The sequence below is a fragment of the Amblyomma americanum genome, chromosome 1 (assembly GCF_052857255.1).
Source record: "Amblyomma americanum isolate KBUSLIRL-KWMA chromosome 1, ASM5285725v1, whole genome shotgun sequence".
Lineage (NCBI taxonomy): Eukaryota > Metazoa > Arthropoda > Arachnida > Ixodida > Ixodidae > Amblyomma > Amblyomma americanum.
Genome location: NC_135497.1, coordinates 456,900,143 through 456,921,480, shown reverse-complemented (window position 1 = coordinate 456,921,480; position 21,338 = coordinate 456,900,143). Strand labels below are relative to the sequence as shown.

At 45.9% G+C, this 21,338-nt stretch overlaps 1 pseudogene; it reads right to left on the bottom strand.

Moving 5' to 3' along the window:
- The window catches only part of LOC144125882 (uncharacterized), a 56,538-nt pseudogene extending 36,599 nt beyond the window's left edge, over nucleotides 1-19,939 (bottom strand).
- Nucleotides 19,940-21,338: the final 1,399 nt, after the last annotated feature.

Genomic DNA, 21,338 nt, shown 5'->3' with positions numbered 1-21,338 from the left:
GGCAATTCCGAATATGGCCAATCATTTTGCTACCTGCCTGTGGTAAGCAGTACATTGGCCAAACTGGCAGGTACCTTAATGAAAGGCTGAGGGAGCACGCAAGAGATGTCAAGAACAAGTCAGGTAGCAAAATGACTGACCATATTCGGAATTGCCGAAACTGCACTCCCGCGCTCGAAAAAACGTTAGTACTGCGCCGGTGCAAGACACAACTTGGAAGAGAGATAATTGAGGCTAATGAGATAGGAAAGTCGGGTAACTCGTGTGTCAGCAATCCTTCAATTGTGCTCTCAAAAAATAAATCAGTTATCTTGCGCAGAATTAGAGCCCGACACATGCCTTCTCTCGTGCGATGATGGGATCTGTGCTGATCTGATATATATGTATGCGAAGGTTCTTCTTTCCCTCTTCTTGTTTGATAAGAGCAGCTGCTGTATTTAAGCAAATGATCCATCAATAAACACCTGAGTTGTTAGTAAGCGCTTGTCCTGTCTACCTCGTTTCTTTTGTGTCGTGTCTTTTGCGCAAAAAACCCAGAATGCTTAGGCACCAACTAGCCTGCAAAAACATTCTCGCAAGTTATATCTCTAGTTCTGCAGGCGCTCCTTTTCTCTATTCCTTGTATCCGTCGCAACTTGTTCCCATCATTGCCCACGTGGCTTACAAGTCCAGAGAACTTGGGTTCTGTATCCGAAAAAAGGTGCTTCCTGGCGAAGTTATAGCGCTGTTTGGCGGCTGCACACCTTCGCCCGGGCACGGAAGGAGAGTTTGCAAAATATTGTGCTCGGAGTACCAGAGGCAGTGCCGTCTGTACAAATAATTTCTGCGGATTCGGCTACAAGAGTGCACGCAGCCTTCCAGTGCTTCATCGCAATGGCGCCAATTCTGCGTGATGATCAACAGTACTACAGAATTCCTGTTGCAATGAACACTTCCCTTCCTTCGACGGTGCGTACCAAAAGTGAACGCTGGACCTGGGAACAACGTCCACACTTTGGGGAACGTGTTACTTCCGAGGCAGACCCAGCAGGTACTCAGCCGCGGACCAAAGTTCGCCACCGAACGTCGGAAGTCTCCAGCTGAACTACTGGAAATGGTCAGGCAAGTCTCGCGACGTTCAGGGGCTGAAGCCGAGAGGTGTGTCTCCGAAGGCGTTGACTTTCTACAACGTCACAGGTCGTCGACTAGGACCCTACCTGTTGAAAAGACCATTAGGTACCTGAAGGATAATGCCTTGAATATCGTACCGGCCGATAAGGAGGGAGGCTTCTGTGTCCTGGAAAAAACGATGTATCTTCAGAAGGCTTCAGAAGCGATCGCTACAAATTTCAAAGAGTGTAAAACGCTTTCACTCGCGAAAGTTAAGACAAAGGCAATGAAGTTTATCAAGATGTTAAAGCTGGATGGGTTAGTGCATTCTGTAGAGAAAGCTGAGAAGTTATCCTTAAACATGTTCTTCAGTGGCAAGACACACAAAGATGCATGCCCTTTCCGAGTGATTGTTTCCGAAAAGGGGTTCTGGCAGCAAGCCGTAGCCAGGTTCTTGCAGGAGAAGTTGAGTGTTTTATAAATTAACGATCCCTTTAGGCTAAAACATTCGGCCGAAATAATTGAGTTTTTAAAATAAAATAACAGCAAACGCATGTCAGCCCTGTCAGTAGATATAAAGGACTTGTATTATTCCATACCTCACGAGTGTCTCTTAAAAAATGTCCGCGATTGTATTGACAGCCTTGGTGCTACAGCCTTCCAGAATAATGCAGGTTTATCGGTTGACAACTTCATCGAACTGTTAACAATGTACCTGACTTCCACGTATGCGCAGTGGAAAGATATGACATTCATTCAGAAACAAGGAATATGCATTGGATCCTGCCTAGCACCATGTCTTAGTGACATCTTTTAGCGACACGTGACAAGTTGCTGCATGACTGCCTTCACGACACTAACGTTTTAAAGCTTTTTAGATTTGTTGATTATTTCATTGTGTTCGTGGATTGTGACAAAGAATCTTTTTCTGCTAGTGTACATAAGCATCTAACGACGTTTTCAGAGTGCCTAGCAGCATTAGAATTGACGCACGAGTTACCGGAAGCTAATTTCATCAGGTATTTAAATATAGGGCTTCATTTTTCAAGTGAACACATATGTTGGGCCTTTGAGCCCAGAGGCAACAAGCCCCTGCTTCCCTTCAGCTCGGCACTCTCCAAAGCCGTAAAACGAGGCATTGTGAAATCGTGCCTTTCCAACGCTCTGAGCAAGTCCTGCCTGCATTTGGTAGGAAGCCGCTTTGACATCTAGTTGCAGCGCCTTTCGAGCGCAGGCTGCCAGCCGGCCTTGCTGGCATCAACTGCCGAGAACCTGCTGAAGAAACCAGCCAGCATACCCGATCAAATTGACCGGACGAAATTGGCGGTTATTCCGTACATTCACGGAATTTCGCATAATATTAAGAAGTTCGGTGCTAGGGCTGGTGTTAGTGTGGTTTTTAACGCTCCTGAAAAACTTTCCAGGATTTGCAAGAGAGTGAATGCGGAGGATGCGGCCGTCGCTTGTTCGAAGCGGCACCGGCAGCGATTCGTGGCCTGTAAAAAGAGCGTTGTGTACTCGGTACCACTTGTCTGTGGTAAGCAGTACATTGGCCAAACTAGCAGGTGCCTTAATGAAAGGCTGAGGGAGCACGCAAGAGATGTCAAGAACAAGTCAGGTAGCAAAATGATTGACCATATTCGGAATTGCCGCAACTGCACTCCCGCGCTCGAAAAAACGTCAGTACTGCGCCGGTGCAAGACTGAATTTGGAAGAGAGATAATTGAGGCTAATGAGATAGGAAAATCGGGTAACTCGTGTGTCAGCAATCCTTCAGTTGTGCTCTCAAAAAAAGAAATCATTTATCTTGCGCAGAATTAGAGCCCGACACATGCCTTCTCTCGTGCGATGATGGGATCTGTGCTGATCTGATATATATGTATGCGAAGGCTCTTCTTTCCCTCTTCTTTTTTGATAAGAGCAGCTGCTGTATTTAAGCAAATGTTCCACCAATAAACACCTGAGTTGTTAGTAAGCGCTTGTCCTGTCTACCTCGTTTCTTTTGTGTCGTGTCTTTTGCGCAAAAAACCCAGGAAGCAAATTCATTCGCTCTGTTTGGATCATGAGTAGCCCAGCATAGCTCTAAAATAAGTATGTAAACAATGACTTCACACCACAATATTAATAATTGCATTTAATCAAAATAATTATATGTCTAATATCACGGCGGTTTACACAGTCTCTGCAGGGAATCTGACTATTGAGAATGGCACGTTCGGCAATGGCAACTTCGAGTGCCTTTGAGGGGTTGATTGTGGTCACTCGAAGACTCTGAGGCGCGAAGCGCCTTTGTGTAACTTCAATTTTGTAACAGTTCGCAGTAATTATTTGCCGTGACACGAGAAACGCTAATAGCCACGCGCCAACGCCTAGCGTGCTTCCCAACGCCGTTGAAATCAAGCGCGCTGGCTGCCATGTCACGTGGAAGGACGCAGCAATTCTTCCCTCCGTGATATCCGGGCACCCCGGCGTGATATCCGGCTAGGCCATACGCCGCGCCGTGCCATGGTGCGTTCTGCTGTTGTGCGCGTGCTGTTTGTGTCCTTGATTTCAGAATTGTTGCTTCTAACTTGCGTTCGGGTTTCCTGCTTATCGTAGCTTGCGCCTCGTGTCAGCAATGTATGCAGTCGTTAGCGTACTTTGTCAAAAAGTGACCACACCGAGATGCATGGTGCATGCCGTTTCATCTTGACAATACGTTTGACTTCAAACGTGGAAGCTACTGCAGCTTTTTTTTTTGCCGCGAAGCAAAGAAGAAAGCGGTTACTGCAAGCCTTCGAGTCTTCGTTTCCAGGTGAGATCCATAGTGTAGCGCAGGAATGCGCGCAATTTGCGACCGCGAAAATAAACGAGCAAGCACAAAGGCGAGTCCGGAAGGGCTTCGTGAGATGGGTACATCTCACGAAAACCTACCACTTTGTCCCGTTCGTTTCCCTTCGGCATTGCGCGTGGTTCACTGGTTGTTTCCGCTGCTGCAAAGCGCCTTCCACATCGAAGCCACAACTTGCTGGTCTGTCAGTGTTCGCATTGTATGCTTGCGACGCGAAAGCCGTGGTATGTGCACAGATGCGCTTACTAAATGCCAGGTACGCGTAGGAGTCCGTAATTAATATAAATGTGGCAATTGGATATCGCCCTGCAAAGAGATGGCCCAGCGAACCGTGTGGCTATTTTATGGGCTTTCGTTAAGGTGGTTGCCTGACTTCCTGTTCATTATTCGACGTGCGACGTGATTGTGCACTGCCAGCACGCGTGTTTTTTGACGCCACTATCGGCCCGTTGCGGGCTGCCGATTGCGTGCGCCGCTCGGTCTGTTTAGCATTGTATTATTCGCTACGCGTATGTGCGTCTTTATTGTGGTTTGATGTGCCGTCTTAAGGCTATAACACACCTCTACGAGCCGATTACACCAGCTGTCAAGCTCGGAGTGCAAGAGGGGTGACGCCTCAAGGCATGCAAGCGACAGAGTTAATTGAGCGACTCGTCGCATGCAACGATACACCAACAAAGAAGCTGGCTGCTCTATCATCAATGTAACATTGGTAACGTTGCCTGCAGCTGTAAAGTTCTTTTAGTTGCGGGCGGCCGTGAATAAAAATCACTAATAAATGTTGACGAAGATGAAGCCCTACAAAAGGAACACTTTGAAGCCCTTTCAAATTAAGTGGTTATGAATAACCTAACTAGTACAGAGCTTATCATAAAAACAAATGTAAGCAAGCGGCGTTACGTATTTAAACTTTGGCTGTTTAAACATTTTATTGTGGTTGTGTGAAATGCTGGAAATACAAATAATGATTACCAGGAAGTGCCAGGCATTTTGGATGCAAGTATAATCAGCTGGAAATTATGATGGTATGCAGGTGAAGTGCCTGCTGTTCAGTATAAAGAGGTCTGAAAAGAGCTTCATCGAAGAGGATGTCTGCCTGTCCAGATTTGGGACTCTTCTTGTCTGTGCCCGTTCAGCATTCATTGCAGAGCACAAGTTTGTATTGAGTTTTCCAAAATCTGTTTTTTCACCTCTGTGTTGAGATCAGTGCGTTGCCATGTCTGCTTCTAACCGGAACGCTGACGGCATGTATGGGCATTTCCGTATTCAAAATAACACGTGTGTCTCTTATCAATAGGTCAGCATCAGATAGTGTCACTTTCATGTTCATAATGAAGCAGTGCTTAAATTCAGAGGGGTCTCGGCTGGCCTCCCCTACCAGTACTAACAAGGAATTTGAGCTCCCCGTACTAGAATGTAGGGAGTGCATGAATCCGAAGTGAGCAACTAATTTTCTTTTTTTATTAGTGGTGGTCGGATCATTTCTTCTGTCATTTCTAAAATTTCGCGTGATTTTTAGCGAGACTCATTAACACGTTTTCTTAAAGCTGAGATGGAAAAAACATGCAAATTTGACAGGACAACACAAAGGGTGGAAGAAAAAGGGAAACCCGCACCCTCATACCACGAGTGAGTCCAGAGCTGGCCGCTCCGCTCCAAGGCTACAGAGCAACCACAAGCACACTGGCAGAGCATCAGCTAAGCCACTTTCTCTCTCCCCTCTCTAGTTCCCTCCCCACCTTTCTGAAGTCAGTAGAGACCCCCTTCAATGCAGCCAGGTTTTAAAAATACCAATATGAAGTAATGGGCTACAGGGCAGCATTTAAAATTAATAATACAACATGAGGACAACGCTTTTATCTTTTTATCTCTTGTGCCCATCTCATATGGCACTCTTCAGACAACTATAGCAGAAGGGTTACCATGCCTTCCTTCTGCTCTAACGCCGGTTTCACAAGGCACTCCTCAGATACTGCTCCACCAAAGGCGGCTTATTTGACTTGGTAAAAAAATAATGAACGGTGTTATATAGTGCAGCTATGAATGCGCCTCAAAAATGAAACGTTAATTGAACTTTAGTCATCCTCCTACTCCCTCTGCTGGCAGCTTTTCTTTTAAGCTTATCTTCTATAGGCCTTTGACTCTAGTTGGAATATTTTTACTGCATCAAGATCTGAGTGCAAATAAGCCCCGTCTACTGCAAACTACTCAGAGAATCAGTTCAATTATAGCCTGAGCACAAAAAATCTAAACGTGCTAAATGAAAAAAGGTGAATGTTCACCATAATACGTTCTTGGTGAGTTTTGGTGTTTGTTCTGTGATTTGAATTGCTTGGTAATGAAACTGTGCAAGTTAAGTGAATATACTTAGTTAAAATACACCAATAATAAATTAGGAACTTGTAGTGATCTGTTAGACTCAGCCTTTAGGCATGCTACCTGATATCATAGTTAAACAAAGCTTGAAAGAAACTTATCAGACATTGATGCATGCTGCACTCTCAGCTGTTTACATTATCAGTTCGCCAAAATATAGAGGTTTTACTTCACATACTTAGATATAGAAAAGACCAAAAAGAAAGGAAAGCGAAAAGCAAAAAGACACGCATAACATAACCACTTTATTCATGCTCTTAGCAGCAATGGGGGTAGTGAAAAAACGGCGTAGTAGGTAAAGGCATTAAACTTGGCTTGCAAAATGTACACCTTTTTGGAAACATCAGGTAGGAAGGGTACATTCGCCAAGCTTTACTGTCTAGTCTTCCTTGACACTGCATCTTGACATGACTAAGCGCATTATGTTTTGTTCTGAAGGCCACTGCATTAAGTTACTTCCCCCGAGTATTGAACTGTGCTGTCAGGCAAGGGACAAAGGAGGGACTGAAAGAAGAAAGGGTGAGAGGTGCAGTAGTGGAGGGCTCCGGAAAAATTCCGACCACATGGGGATCTTTAATGTGCACTGACATCGCACAGCACGCGGGCGCTTTTGCATTTCGCCTCCATCGAAACGCAGCCGCCAAGGTGGGGTTCGAACCTGGGTACTCCGGCTCAGTAGATGAGCGCCGTAACCATTTAGCTACCGCGGCGGTTTTATTTTCTAAATTGGTTTTAAGGTCATGTCATGTCTCGCTTTGAGAGCTCAGTGCTACTACTGTCTCATTTCATTTGTACGTTGTTGTTCTTTGGCTACTTATACCTTGAATGGTGCTCTTAAATTTGCTTTTCTATTTTGCTACATAACCACTGGATGTAAGTTAGGCTTTTGTGATGACCAGTATATCACGTCTGACTATTTTTTGTTATTGATATTTCGAATATTTATATTTTGGGCCATGTTTATGTTCTGCCGCCTTGCGAAAGCTGTACTTCCTTAGAAGATGGTTAGGTTTAGCCCCTCAAAATACCAAGCTTTTTGCCTACACTGCCCTTGTAAGACTGATTTTACAATATACAAGAACTCTGGTTCCCGCAATCAATTACTAACGTCACTCGGCTTGAGAGAGTGCAATGAAAAGCTGTAAGGTTCCTTCATAACAAATACAAACCATCTGACTCCCCTACCGATATTAGCGCTTCATCTGGCCTTCCATCACAATCCACTAGGGCAAAAGAATCTTGCCTGAAATTTTTATACCCATTTATTACACAGCAGCTATAGTGTAATTGTGTTTAAATATGCATTTTTCTGACAATCGCTGCAATGCCGGCACAAGCATGCGCATACGCTGACTGAATAATGATGCCAAACCAACGTTGTCCAGCATACCTTCTTTCCTTTAGCCATCAGCGAATAGATTTAACTCAATCCATTGATTGCTAGTGTGTACTCACTATCACTATCTCCCTTCACCTCAAGATTAGAATCCAACAAAAATCAGTAAAGTAGACATAGTCCTACAATCTACCAAATGACTGCGCAGCCATTACTGGTTGCCATTCCTTGATTTGTTATTTTTACGGATGGTTGCGTGGACCATTGTGAACTTTTGCCTACTTTTTCTAGCATAATTACTAGCAGGAATGACTGCTGCTCTACTTGTTTTATTTTTTCTGCTTTTCTGATTTTTTAAGGTAGTCTTTGGTGACCTATCTACTAGAATCTATACAATCATTTTCAAAGTTTCCTTTCTGTTGATCCGGAGGAAGCAATTGCTCTTTATTGTTTTGAACTTTGTATTGTACTATTTGCCCACCTCCTAGGGTCTTGTATTGAGACTGTTGATCAGCAGGAAGCAATTTCTTTTTATTGTTTTGAACTTTGTATTGTTTGGTCCTGGTCGCATCTGTCGAATTTGGTCGAATTTCAATAGAGGCGAAGTTCTAAAAGCCCGTGCACGTGTACTGTGCGGTGTCAGTGGATACTAAAGAACTCCAGGTGGTCGAAATTTCTGGATTCCTTCACTGTGGCGTCTCTCATAGGCTGTCTCGCTTTAGGACGTTAAACCCCCGTAAGCCATAAACGAAATGGTATGTAAAAAATGAAAAGAATAGGAAAGAATGAGAAATGTCATGATTGTTGAAAGAAAGCAGCTGCTGAATGCCTTGAACTTGCAGGTTGCATGCACACATACCAAAATACTGCTCCCACTATTGTGACACATATCAGTTAGGAATGCCAGAAGTAACTTATTTATATATGTCCTTATTAACAACAGCTTCACACTGCACAGTTGAGAGGGATATGGCAGGATTCATTATATCATTGCTTATAGTTTTATGGAGCAAATGAGAGTTACTGTACTTAAGATAAGGAAAGGATGAATTGGTTTGGAAAAGGCATATATGAATGTTGCAGAAATGTGAGAGTGATCCCACACATCAAGTGCTTTGGCACAAGATTTTTTTGCATGTTCAACATCAGTTTGCTAAATTTGTTTTCAGGCTTTACATGCAGGAAGTTTTCGGATGCCAGTGCAGGCCACATCAAGAATAGCCTGGCGAGCTACCTGGCTCGCCTCAACAATAGGCTGGCCATAGCAGCACTCGAGCGGGCATGTGTTCATACGTTTTTCACCTGACCGGGAAAGATAACCGTAACAGCCGAGAAAATGCAGCATTGAGGAACGTAACAACGGAGTTCTACTGTAACATTCTCTTACAGTAATATTCACCAGCAACGTTCACCTGCTGCAACATATACCTGCTCATTTGTTTATTTTTTTAATGTTAACTTTTTCGTCTCTAGTCAGGCACATGTGATGTTTTGAGGGAAAAAAAGTTAACATGTTTTTCCTGTACATCTTTATGTGCATGCATGTACGTGTGCTACAAACTGCATTTGCATATATGTCCTTCCAGTAGGATTGATTGCCTCTATGTGTGCATCAACAAAATGACGATACTCAACTCAACAAAGGCTGAACAGGGGATCAACAAGATTAGCTTTCTGTGCGCATGAAGAAAATTACAACCTCTTAACTCAACAGATTTCAATAGGTGGCCAACAAAAAGGCATGCCACTATGTAAGAATTTGGAAACGATAGGGTGTACAGCCATTTTGTTGCCATGTTATTGACTGTGTTGACGGAGGTCAAGAAACGATAACTAAAACAACACACTGAATTTGTAAGAGAGAGCCACAGCCACCCTTATGGAATCTCAGTAAAAAACAGGTTGGGAATTTTCTTCGCAGAATGGATCTAATAACCAAAAGAATACCACGACATTCTGCAGTAAATATGCTAGAGTGTCTATTATTGTTGTTGTTGAGGAAAATTGACAGCTTTGCACCGCACTTGAAACTGGGGATATCTTGGAGGCATCAGTGTAAATCTCAGTGCACTGATACCTTCCTTGTAGAGTTATGATCTTTTTTATGTCAATTGACCCATGTTTGCCAACCACACGAAGAGATGTGTCACAGTCAACTGAATGCACTTCGCAGGGAGCAATCATGTATTTAAAAAGCGTCATCAGAATATTGGAAACTGGTATGTTCACGTCTTGCACAAGTGTGCCGTCTATAATGGGTAAGGTGGGGGTTTGAGACGGTCGGTTTGAAGACAGCTGTAAACTCGTTGGGTTTCGTAATAGCGCGTTGCATGTGTGGTCACCATGAGATAAAATCTTCGTATCGTACGTTATGCATGTGAACTTCCGCCGTCGTTCAATTGACCATGAGTTCACCCAATGTACAAGCTAGCAATTGGGCTTGTGCGGAAACAACCAGAAGCCAACCGCAGCCCCAGGTGGGGCACTTAGTCGAGCATTTTTAAGGTGCTTTTTCTTGCTGACTCGTACACTACTGAGCCGTAGGCTGTACCTGATAGAACTACGCTATTTGTAGACTGAGCAGGCAGTCTCGATCTGAACCCCAAGACTCGTGTGACAGGATCTTAAGTAGGTTCATTGCCTTCATGCATTTAAGCTTTAACTGCTTAATCTTGGTGACAAATGTAAGCTTTTCATCGACCATGGCGCCAAAAGATATGTGTTCTGTTTGTACAGCAATACTCTGCCCATTAAGTGTGATGTTGGATTTACGTCTAACATCACGATGTTCTGTGAAGAGTACACTGACTGCGTTTTCTGAGTTGAGTTTAATTCCATTCTCGTCTGCCTACTTTGCAACTTTTTTCACTCCTAGATGTATTTGCCGCTCCCAGATGGACAAATAACGTGAATGGCAGATTATTTGTGCATCGTCAAGATAAACAAAGTGCAATGTTGTTCTAAGCAGGACCCTTTTTGATGAATTCATTTTGACTACGATAAGAGTGCAGCTAAGAATGAAGCCTTGAAGGACACCATTCTCTCAGAAGAACGGCTCATATAATGAATTTCCTACACCGACATTGAATGTTCGTTTACATAGATAACTCTGCATGGCAGTCAGCCTATTCTCTGAGATCCTAAAGACGAACAGATCAAGGACTATTCCACAGCGTCGTGAGGTATCGTATGCTATCTGTAGATCAAAGAAAACAGAAACAACTGTGTTAGTTTCGCACAAACGCGAACTTTACGTAAGATTTCACGGCAACGAGATGGTCAGTGGTTATCTGGTTAGCCCTAAATCCAGCTTTGTGCTGGACAAGAAGACCGCTGAATTCAAAGGAATGCACTAGGCGACGATTGATAATTTTTTTAAAGAGCTTACATAGAGAGCTTGTAAGAAAAACCTCTCAAGAACAGTGCTGACTAGAGGAATTGGAAGTGTATAATGCCCTTTAAGTGCTCTTAGTCTAGTGTACATTTTACGCGTATCTCCGTAATAGTTTAGAGCAGAAAAATGGTTGCCAACTTTCCCGTTTGGGTATACGTCGAGTACGCCTGCCATTCGCTTTAGCACGCTTAACGTTGATGAAGTTGTCAACGATAAGATAACAGCGGACCCAACAACCACAAAACCTGCTCAAAATCTCCCAGAAATATCCCATCAGGACATTTGGAATGTGTCCAGGAGGTGCTCATTTTTCCCGAAGAGATCCAAAAAACGTCCTCACAACTAGCCGTGTCTAAAAAGTTGTGCGTCACAGAAACGGCCCAAAAAGCTTAATGCTAGATTTCTCGGCTCTGGTTCAATAAAATTATTTGGTCTTTTTCATGCAGACTTCAGGCATCTAAGCGCACATATCTGCCAAAATTCAGGCACATGCTTGCGTAACAAGTGGTGTAATTTATCTGTTCACTCGCGTGAATGCTTCCTGGCCAGGCCGTTCAGACTTACCTAATTACATGAAACGTGCTTTAACAAGGTGAAAATTTGGGCTGGTTGGTGCATGATCTTGTAACGGGAGGAGCGCAGCACGAGACAAAGAGCGAGCGGGACACGCCGCTGAATAAAAACCAGAATTTTAATGCGCGTTCATAGAATATATACATCTCGCTGGTATAAGAAGGAAAAGAAAAAAAGCATGAAAGACGCACAAGATGTACACGCGGTGAAATATTACCACATCGCGCGCAGATACACAATTTTTTCTGTCCAGAAGCGCTATTGAAGGTATGCAGACACATAAGTCGCCCTACGGTCTGATGTTGAGGCTTCTTCAATCTCCCCGATTCGTTGATCAAAATATGACGGGATGACCATTGCGTTGATAAGCTGTGGAGCGCATTCATGCTCTCTGCAATGTTTTGCTATTTCACTGCTGATGGCGCCCTTCAGGGATCTTTTGTGCTCTCGAAGCCGTTTGTTCAAACAGCGCCCTGTTTTACGAATGTAGGTGCGTCCGCATGACAGAGGTATTTCATAAACCCCGCTTTTCATACATTTCACGTTTTTTTCGCTGTTTTTTCTTGAATTGATTTTTTCCTTTGCTCGCTGTTAACTTTGTCGCACAGGCTTCTTAACTTATTGGGTGCTGACATAAGCACTTTTACACCTGCTCTTGCTCCTACCCTTTTGAGACTGTGGGAAATGCCAATAATGCAAGGAATTACCGCGTACGGCTACCTTTATTCTGATGTGGTTGTGACATATTTTCTGCCTCTAAGTGCTTGCAGAATCCCTTCTGCAACACTGGATAGCAGTCTCGTCGGGCAACCTGCTGCTTTCTGCCGACGGTTCTGGGTGTCAAAACTGCCTTGAACTTCATGATGACAGGATCTCGTCAATGCGGATCTCATTGCCGTTTTTTTCTACCCTGCTTGATGATCTTGGAGTGCGCAGATGTGTAGGTGAGTGGTCGATTCTAGCTTCGTGGTCCGTACTGCCAGCACATGTGAGCGCCTAGAAAGGCTAGCGTCAAGTCAAGAAATTGCATAACGTTATTTTCTGGGAGTTCACTTGTTATTTCTAGTCCTATTTCTTCTAGTCCTTCTAGTCCTTAGCAAAAGTAGCAATGAGAGCCGCATTAACGAGATCCTGTCATCATGAAGTTCAAGTCAATTTTAACGCCCACAACAGTCGGCTGAAAGCAGCAGGTTAACCGACGAGACTGCTATCCGGTGTCGCAGAAGGGATTCTGCAAGCACTTAGAGGCAGAAAATATGTCACAACCACATCAGAACAAAGGAAGCCGTACGCGGTCTTTCATTACAATAATGTCATTTCCCACAGTCTCAAAACAGTAGGCGCAAGAGCTGGTGTAAAAGTGCTCATGTCAGCACCCAACCAATTAAGAAGCCTGTGCGCCAAAGTCAACAGCGAGCAAAGAAAATTCAATGAGAGAAAAAGCATAGGAAAAAAAAACATGTTAAATGTGTGAAAAGAGGGTTTGTAAAATACCTCTGCCATGCGGACGCACCTACATTAGTCAAGCAGGACTCTGTTTGGATGAACGGCTTCGAGAGCACAAAAGATCCCTCAAGGGCGTCATCAACAGTGAATTAGCAAAACAATGCAGAGAGCATGAATGTTACCTGCAGCTTAGCAACACAATGGTCATCAAGTCATGTTTTGACCAACGGACCAGGGAGATTGAAGAAGCCTTCAACATCCGACAAAAGAGCGACGTATTTGCGTCAGCATACTTTCGATAGCGTTTCGTGACAGTGAAATTGATTATCTGCGTGCGTTTTCCTAATCTTTTACCACGTGTACATCTTATGCGTTTGTCATGCTTCTATTCTTTCTTTACTGCACGATCAAGATTTATATATTCGATCGAACGTGGATTAAAAATCTGGTTGTTAGTCAGCGTTCATTCCCCCCTCTCTATACTTTGTTTCGTGCTGCGCTGCTCCCGCCACAAGAACATGAAATGCGCCAAAATTTTAAGACCCACAAAGGAAATATGAACTCAAAATGTCGCCCGATGCCGCCCATATGACAGGAAACAGCAGCGCAATGCAGATGTAAATTCAGTTTATTAGATGTGCTCTTTGCATTTAAATTAATACAAACAGGAGACGCATATGTATGCACCATTTAATGCACAATATATGAAGCACTACGGCACCAGCATATAATAATGTCCATTTTTTTCTCTAGCTCTGAAAAATATGAAAAAAATAAAGCAATAAAAACATAATACAGGGTGAAAGTTGATGCCCCTTAAGCAAACATTCTAAATGGTACAACAGCATATATGCATACGCAAAAGCAAACGCATGTAAAGAGCAACCTGGGTGTCAAAAGAAAAGGCGATATGGGCGTACGATACAGTTACGCGGTTTCCGGTCACAGATATTCTGCAGAGTGAAACATCCCTCTGGCTTTGCCTCTCGTAAGAGCCTTGGAGTAAGCCTGAGCGTGTTATCAAAACAGGAAAAAAAATTAATTCTACGAGGCGAAAATAAAAAACGAGCATAAACCAACATACCTTGACGACGTTGCCAGCAGAAACCTGGGGATGATATAAAATGCTACAACTATATACATGAATTCAACGCAGCCTTCTGTCCTGCGCCTTCTCACGGCACAGCGAAAACTCAAACATACGCCTTACATTCTCGTTACACTCCCGTTTTATTTTCTTGTGTCTACGTGTGGATATAAGACTGCTTGGAGCCGGATGGAAAGTGGGAACGTCTTCAGGTAGGAGCCCAGGCGCTCCATACCCATGGTATAGCAGACCGCGCGTGCGGCACAAAACGGTTTGGGAGGCGAGATCAAGGGGATCAAGGTACAAGTAATCCGGTGGGATGGGTTGAAAGTCAGCGACGAGAACACAACACAAAATATACCGCTGCGACAGGACGGCAATGTAGGTAGAGCAGGTTAATCCATGGGCACCCGCAGCAAGAGTCTGGTGGGCTTCCGAAAGTCTCTCCCTCGTATGACCGCAGTGGACGGCCACGCTGCCACCAACAACACGCCACAGTCGTCGGAGGCGCAGAGGGATGCAGAGTGCGCGCTAGGAGTCGCCCATTGCCTTGAAATCCGCTGCCGCGAACGACGCCTGTAAGAGCGCCATTATGGTGTAGTGCCGTGAAGCTGCGCAAAAGACTTGCGGTGCGCCGCGCGCCGCTGCATCAGTTCCAAAAGGAATTATGTGGGCACGCCGAGGTGCGCGGCAAAGCTGCCATGAATCCGTAGCTACGAAGTTCACGACGGCCCAGTGATGAGAGCAAGAGCTGCCGCGCGCTGAGGCTTGCGCGCGAGCGGCTAGGGGCTGCGCGAATACGTGTGTGCAAGATGGCTTCCGTCCAGCGAGGAAGCCGTTCGAGCGCAGCGAGGAAGCCGGGCGAGCGATGGGAGGCCATTACTGCGCCTCTGCTAGACAGCGGCGCAACCAGGACTGCTGGTAGTTGGAGATGCCTGCAGGGACCGCCGCACCGTGCTGAAGTTGGAAACACTATAGAAGACTGGCACGTTGGTGACCGCCGCTCCCGGCGGTGCGATGAGAAGGCAGACCGCCATCGCCTGCCTGCCTGCAGCACGGAGCCGACGGCCCACGAGAGAGATGCGGGGTGAAATGCGCTTCCTTCGGCTATTCGAACAAAACTGTTTGATCTCTCAAAACGGCGAGTGCAAAAGCAAAACCTTCTCTCCCCGTAGCTTTTGGCGCGAAGGAGAGAGAAAAGGAAGCGAGGAGTCAATTTGTATTTTTTGTTGAAAAGCTTTCGTCCCAAAAACGTGCTCCCAGTACCTTTCTCGGAACAAAATGCTATGATTTGTTTATGTTTCTGCTTAACGCCCTCGAAAAAACGTTTCTAGGCCATTAGCGGGCGCACTTCCCTTTTGCTTGTGTTTCTGTGTCCTGCCTCTACGGCCTGAAAAAGTTCGATAAATGTTTTACTGGGACTGGGACATTCCATCCTTTCTGAGCGCACCTGGGGAGGTACGTTGTTTGCTGGAAAATTTTGACCATGCATTATTTTGATTCTCACGAGCTTTCTTGCACTGCGCATTCTACCATGGTCTTCGTTTGTTTTCTATACCTGATGTCTGTGGAATGGCTTTCTGTGCAGCGTCTAGGATTAAGGTTCATCAATATCTAGGTCTCAATTGATGAACAGGATAATACTGACAGTCCCCGGAACCTCTTCCAATGAGCAAGCAATCTGTTCTTTGAACTACCTAGAAACAGTTACCGTCGGGATGATATTTTCTGTATATTTTATAGAAATGAGAAAGTTGTCACTTGCATAGAGGTTATAAATAACAGCCTACTCAGTAGATGACAACTGCAAGGTAGAACCAATAGCAAGACCTGTCGCTGTGTATGAGTTGTGTGTCGCACTAATGCATGCTGGCTCTTTTCTATTGAATATGCATAAGCCAGACAACCGGAATTTTTCGATTAGCGCTCCTCAAAAATAATGCGTGTTGAACGCTAAAATTGAAAACCAACCGGAATGGCTTGGGAAGCTGATCTCTGAGCTTTATATTTCATCAGAGGAAAGGCAATAATCTGGAGTGATATACAGGGAACATGCGGTTATTACTCTGCGAAAAGCTTTGGCTCGTACGACCACTTTCTCTATATCAGTAGCAAGGAGAAGACTGCGAGAAAATTGAATTCTGAACCACAATAGCAACGCCACCTGATGAGTGCGCACTGCCTTGATTGTCCTGCTGGTATACTACATATTGTTTTAAAAAGTTTGTGTGTGTTGGGTTTAACCTCATTTCAAGTAGGCAAATTATATTTGGTTGACATTGCGCGAGAATTTAATATATGTCACAGAAGTTCTTCAGCAGGCCTCTCCAGTTCGAGTGGCTAATGCTCTGAATAGCCTTAGCTCTTAGTGATTACGTGAGAAATAGTGGGAGTTACTTAGATGTTGCTCCCTTTACCAGGCGGCTTGACTGGCAGATTTCTGCTCGTTTGAGGCGGTCTAGGAAACTTTGCCTCTTTTTGGACCACTCCCTCAGAGCCTCCGCTGGTGATAGTTCCTGTGTAACCTCCATTGCTTCCGGTGGAGACGTGAAAAAGATGTGGATTTCTCAAGAAGGAGAGACTGTATCTCATTGGCAAGTGTGTTCACAGATGTCTGTGAAAATTTTACCTCTGTCAAGAGAATGTTGGAGCAGCCGCAGGCTGCTTGATGAGCTTGCGAGGCGGGGGCGCCTCCGCTAGGTTGTACTGTGTGCCCATCGTGACGAGACACCACCTCTCTGTACGGTGTGCTGTGTCAGCATAGGATTTTCCGTAGAGAAGCGAGAGCTTCTTCCGGGCTTTCGAGATTATGACGTTTTGTGTGATGTCAGATGAATTATTTTTTTGTCATTTTAGAATGTCTGACATCATTGCGAGTACGCGGCGTGGTGCCTGTGGCAGTTTGAACATTATACTTGACCAGCACTCCAGTTGTCAGTTCTGCGCTCATAGGCACCGCAATTTCACACTGAGTTTTCCGTGGCATGTCTTGGATCCATGTCCGTACCTTTGACAATTGAAGCATCTTCTCAGGTTTGCGATTTAGGGACGAACCTTACAGTGGATGAACTCTGCCTTCACAGCATCTGGTAAACGGGACCTTTCAAACGTTTGGACGATTAGGATTGTTGGCACCTCTTCATCATTCCGCCTTTTGGTGATGCGGCGAAGGCCAATGACGCCTTGATCTCGGAAGCCTTCCAGGAGATCAGTCTCTGTCTCTCAGATCAGATCTCGCTCTGAAATGGTTCTTTGCACTGTGTTTAGATTTCGGTGGAGAGTGATGGTCACCAAACGCTGAGCAAGCCGTTCTTGCCTCAGTTGGATGTCAGAATGGTCTTTCTTAGACACTTAAACATGAAGGTCTCCAGATGAAAGTTATTTTGCTTTGCATTTATTCGCTATCATTTTCTCAATGCTTCTACGATAACAAAAGCGGAAATCAAGGCACCTGGGTTATTGACTACAAGGGAGTGAATAACGAGGAAATTAGGAACGTCGTCACATTCAGGTCGGGTACAGTTGAAGAATTCAGCTGTGTGGTGCCTTCTAAGGAACCGCTCAGGTCTTTAGAAGAAGTACTGGTGATATATAGGTGTGCTGACGGTTCCTAAAATGTCCGCGCTTCATCGTCTTATTCACAGGCAGGTCCCGCTGCCGCCCGACTAGAAGATAGAAGAGTACGTCGGTCCGAGTATGACCATGAACCCGTCTACCACCGTTCATGGTTTTTACCCTTCGCCTTAAAAAGTATCATCATCATCATCATCAAAACGTTTATTTCCACCGAAATGAAACTTCTTTTTGGACCCCCCGGCACGCAGGCCTAAGGGAGCCCTACTTAGGAGCCTCGCAAACTAAGGTCTGGTGAAGACACATTGTCGCTTCACGGCCTCAGCCGCCAGGCGGATGGCTTGTCGCTGCTTAGCGGGGTCCTCGCTCCGCAGCAAGGTCTCCCAGGCTTCTCTATCTTCTATCTTTTGCTCGGCGCCCGGGCTTCCAGCACATTCCCATATGACATGGTCGAGAGTGCCCCTCTCCCCGCACGTTATACAATATTGGTCTTTCTCCTCTTTGGAGATTGTGATGTATACCCAGAAGGGGCTTATATGATTCCCCCCTTGCAATCTTCTCCACGCAATTGCCTCCTCTGTTGCGAGGGAACGGTCGGGCGGCGGATAGACCCTCCTGCTCAGCTTATAATGTTCCGTGATCTCGTGGTATGAAATTAAGCCATCTTTCATGACTATGCGAGAGGGCTGCTCTGCGGCCACCCGGTGATAGAGAGCTCGGGCAAGCTCGTGTGCAGCCTCATTTCCTGCAATAGACTCATGCGCTGGGATCCATATTATCTCTATGTTACGTTCTATCGGCCTCGCCTCGAGGACGTGTTTGGCCTCTTCCGAGATTCTTCCTTTCGCGAAGTTTCTTACTGCAGTTTTGCTGTCACCTAAAATCGTCGTGGCCTTGGTACCGACGCAAGCGGGTGCTATCGCCAACTGTTCCGCCGCATTGGCATCTCTTGTGCGGCTCGAAGCCGCTACCGTTGGTACTCCTGCCCCGTCGACCACAGCGGATACAGCCGTCCCGTGCTGTCCGCACGCCGCGTCTACGTACGCCACCTGGTCTGCCGGTCGCTCCTTCAGCTTCCTCTCGTAGGCCTTAGCCCTATGTTCTCGCCTTTCCTTGTTATACACGGGGTGCATGTTCCGCGGCATAGGTGGGACGCATATCTTGGCCCTGATTCCTGCCGGGATGTTTACCATCTCGTGCGTGCTACTTTCTGGCCGGATTCCTACCCATTCGAGTATTGTCCTGCCCGTTTCAGAATGGACGAGCTGTTCTAATTGGGATATTCTCACCCCCTCTGCCAGCTCAACCCATCTGTTGTGTACCCCCATTTTTTCAGGCCACTCCGTCGACGTAGATGTCGGGAGTCCCAGGCTCGCTTGGCGCATTTCTTCAGTATTCTGTGTACCTTCCCTATTTCTGCCTTGTTCATGTTTAGGTACGGCGTCGCGTAGCAGATCCGACTTATTACGTACGCCTGCGACATTCTCAGGAGAGATTCCTTTCTTTTAGTCCTCGCCCTTTTACCGCTACCCTCCTGAATATGACTACCACTTGGTCTGCATAAGTGGCTAATTTCTTTATGGTATTGGTGTTGTTGCCTTTCTTGTTGATAAACATGCCTAGAATCCTCATTTCATCGACCCTGGGCACCTCAGGGCCTCCCACCACCACTTTAATTTCTACGTCTCTCTTGTTCCTGCTGTTGCTGTTGTACACGAAGAGCTCCGACTTCTGCGGTGAGCACGCCAGACCTCTTTCGGCCGCGCACTTCACCACTACGTCTGCTGCCCTTTGCAGACTCCACTCAATTTCCGCGTTGCTTCCGTTATTCATCCACATGTTTATGTCGTCCACGTACATGCTGAATTTTAGATCAGGGATCTTGTTCAGCATGGCCGGGAGACCTCTCATCGCTATGTTGAATAAGAAGGGGGACAGTACGGCGCCTTGCGGGGTACCTTTGCTGCCCAGCCTTATGCTGGGGGACTCTGCGTCGTGGAATTTAATCACCGCCTTCCTCCCTTGGAGAAAGTCCTTGATGTACTCGTATGTTCTCTTGCCCACGTTTACCTCCTCCAGACCTCTGAGCACCGCCTCGTGTCGGACGTTGTCGAAGGCCTTCGTGAGGTCAAGACCTAGGATCACCTTGGCATCTAATCCTTTCTTGTCTACAATGTCATGTTTGAGTCTGAGCATTACATCCTGCGTGCTGAGCTTAGGTCTAAAGCCCACCATCTCGTGCGGCTATAGGTTTCCATCTTCCATGTATCTCGTTAACCTCGTTTGCACTACGTGCTCCAAGAGTTTTCCCACGCACGACGTTAGCGAGATCGGTCTTAGGGTTTCTAATTTTGGTTCTTTTCCCGGCTTGGGGATGAGAACAACCTCTGCCTGCTTCCATTCCTCTGGCAATTTACCTTCCGTCCATACTTTGTTCATGTACCGCGCAATTGCATCTATCGAGTCGCCGTCTAGATTCCTGAGCATGACAATGGATATTTTATCCGGGCCAGGGGCCGAGCGAGTTTTTAGCTCAGCGATAGCTGCTCTGATCTCCGCTACCGTAATGTCCGCGTCTGGATCTTCATTTTCCGCTCCTTCATATTCTGCCTGTCGTACTTCTGTCGCGTCCCCTATGTCCCTGAGCCTGTCCATCAGCTGTTTGTCCGTCCCCTGGAAAGCGTGTCTCGCTTTCACTTGGTTAGCGCTCGCTGCCTGTTTAGATTTTCCCGGGTCGAGGAGATGCCTCAATATATTCCACGTCTTTGCTAGGCTCATGCCCCTTTCCATTTCGTCGCACCTGCCGTACCAATTTTGCTCGTTTAGTTTAATAGCATACGTTTCCATTTCCTTGGTGTGTCTGGCTAACGAACGCCTTAAATTTCTGTTCCATTTTTGAGACTTAAGTCTCTTCTCGAGCTTTTCCTTCTCCTTCCACATGCTCATTAGCTTGCTATCCATTATCTCCGGTGCATCATCCCCTTCGGCTACTGCTTCCGCGTCCCTGGCATCGTCCCTCAGCTGTTTTGCCCAGTCTCCCATGTCTCCAATTTCCTTAGCTTTGTGGCTTCTGCGAATCTCCCGGAATTTGTCCCACTCCACTATTCTCGCCTGTTTGAGTTTCCGTAGCTTGACTCCTTCTCCCAGCTTCGTAGCTACGATGAAGTGGTCACTACCCAGATTTTCTCTGGTGTTTGCCCATTCTACCCTGCCTGCATTTTTACTGAAGGTGAGGTCCGGCGCGGTGTCTCTACTTACACTGCTACCTACTCTAGTGGGCGCACATGGGTCGGTATGCAAGGTAAGTCCGAGATTTTGGGACTCCTCAAGGAGATGTCTGCCCTTCGGAACTTGCCTCGCGTACCCCCATTCCTGGTGTGCCGCGTTAAAGTCCCCCACGATCACCAACGGGCTCTGGCCGGCCAGTTTGATGGCTTTTCTAAATATCGTTGCGAATTTCATTTTCTTCTGCTTCGGGTTGCTGTAGATGTTAAGCAGAAATATGCTTTTTGCTCTCTTGCGTCCCGTAATCATTTCTAGCATTACGGCTTCTATGTCCCCCGTTTTCACTTCGTGCTCTAGGGTTGCTATATTCTTTTTCACCAGCGTGGCCACTGCATTGTTCACCCCTATC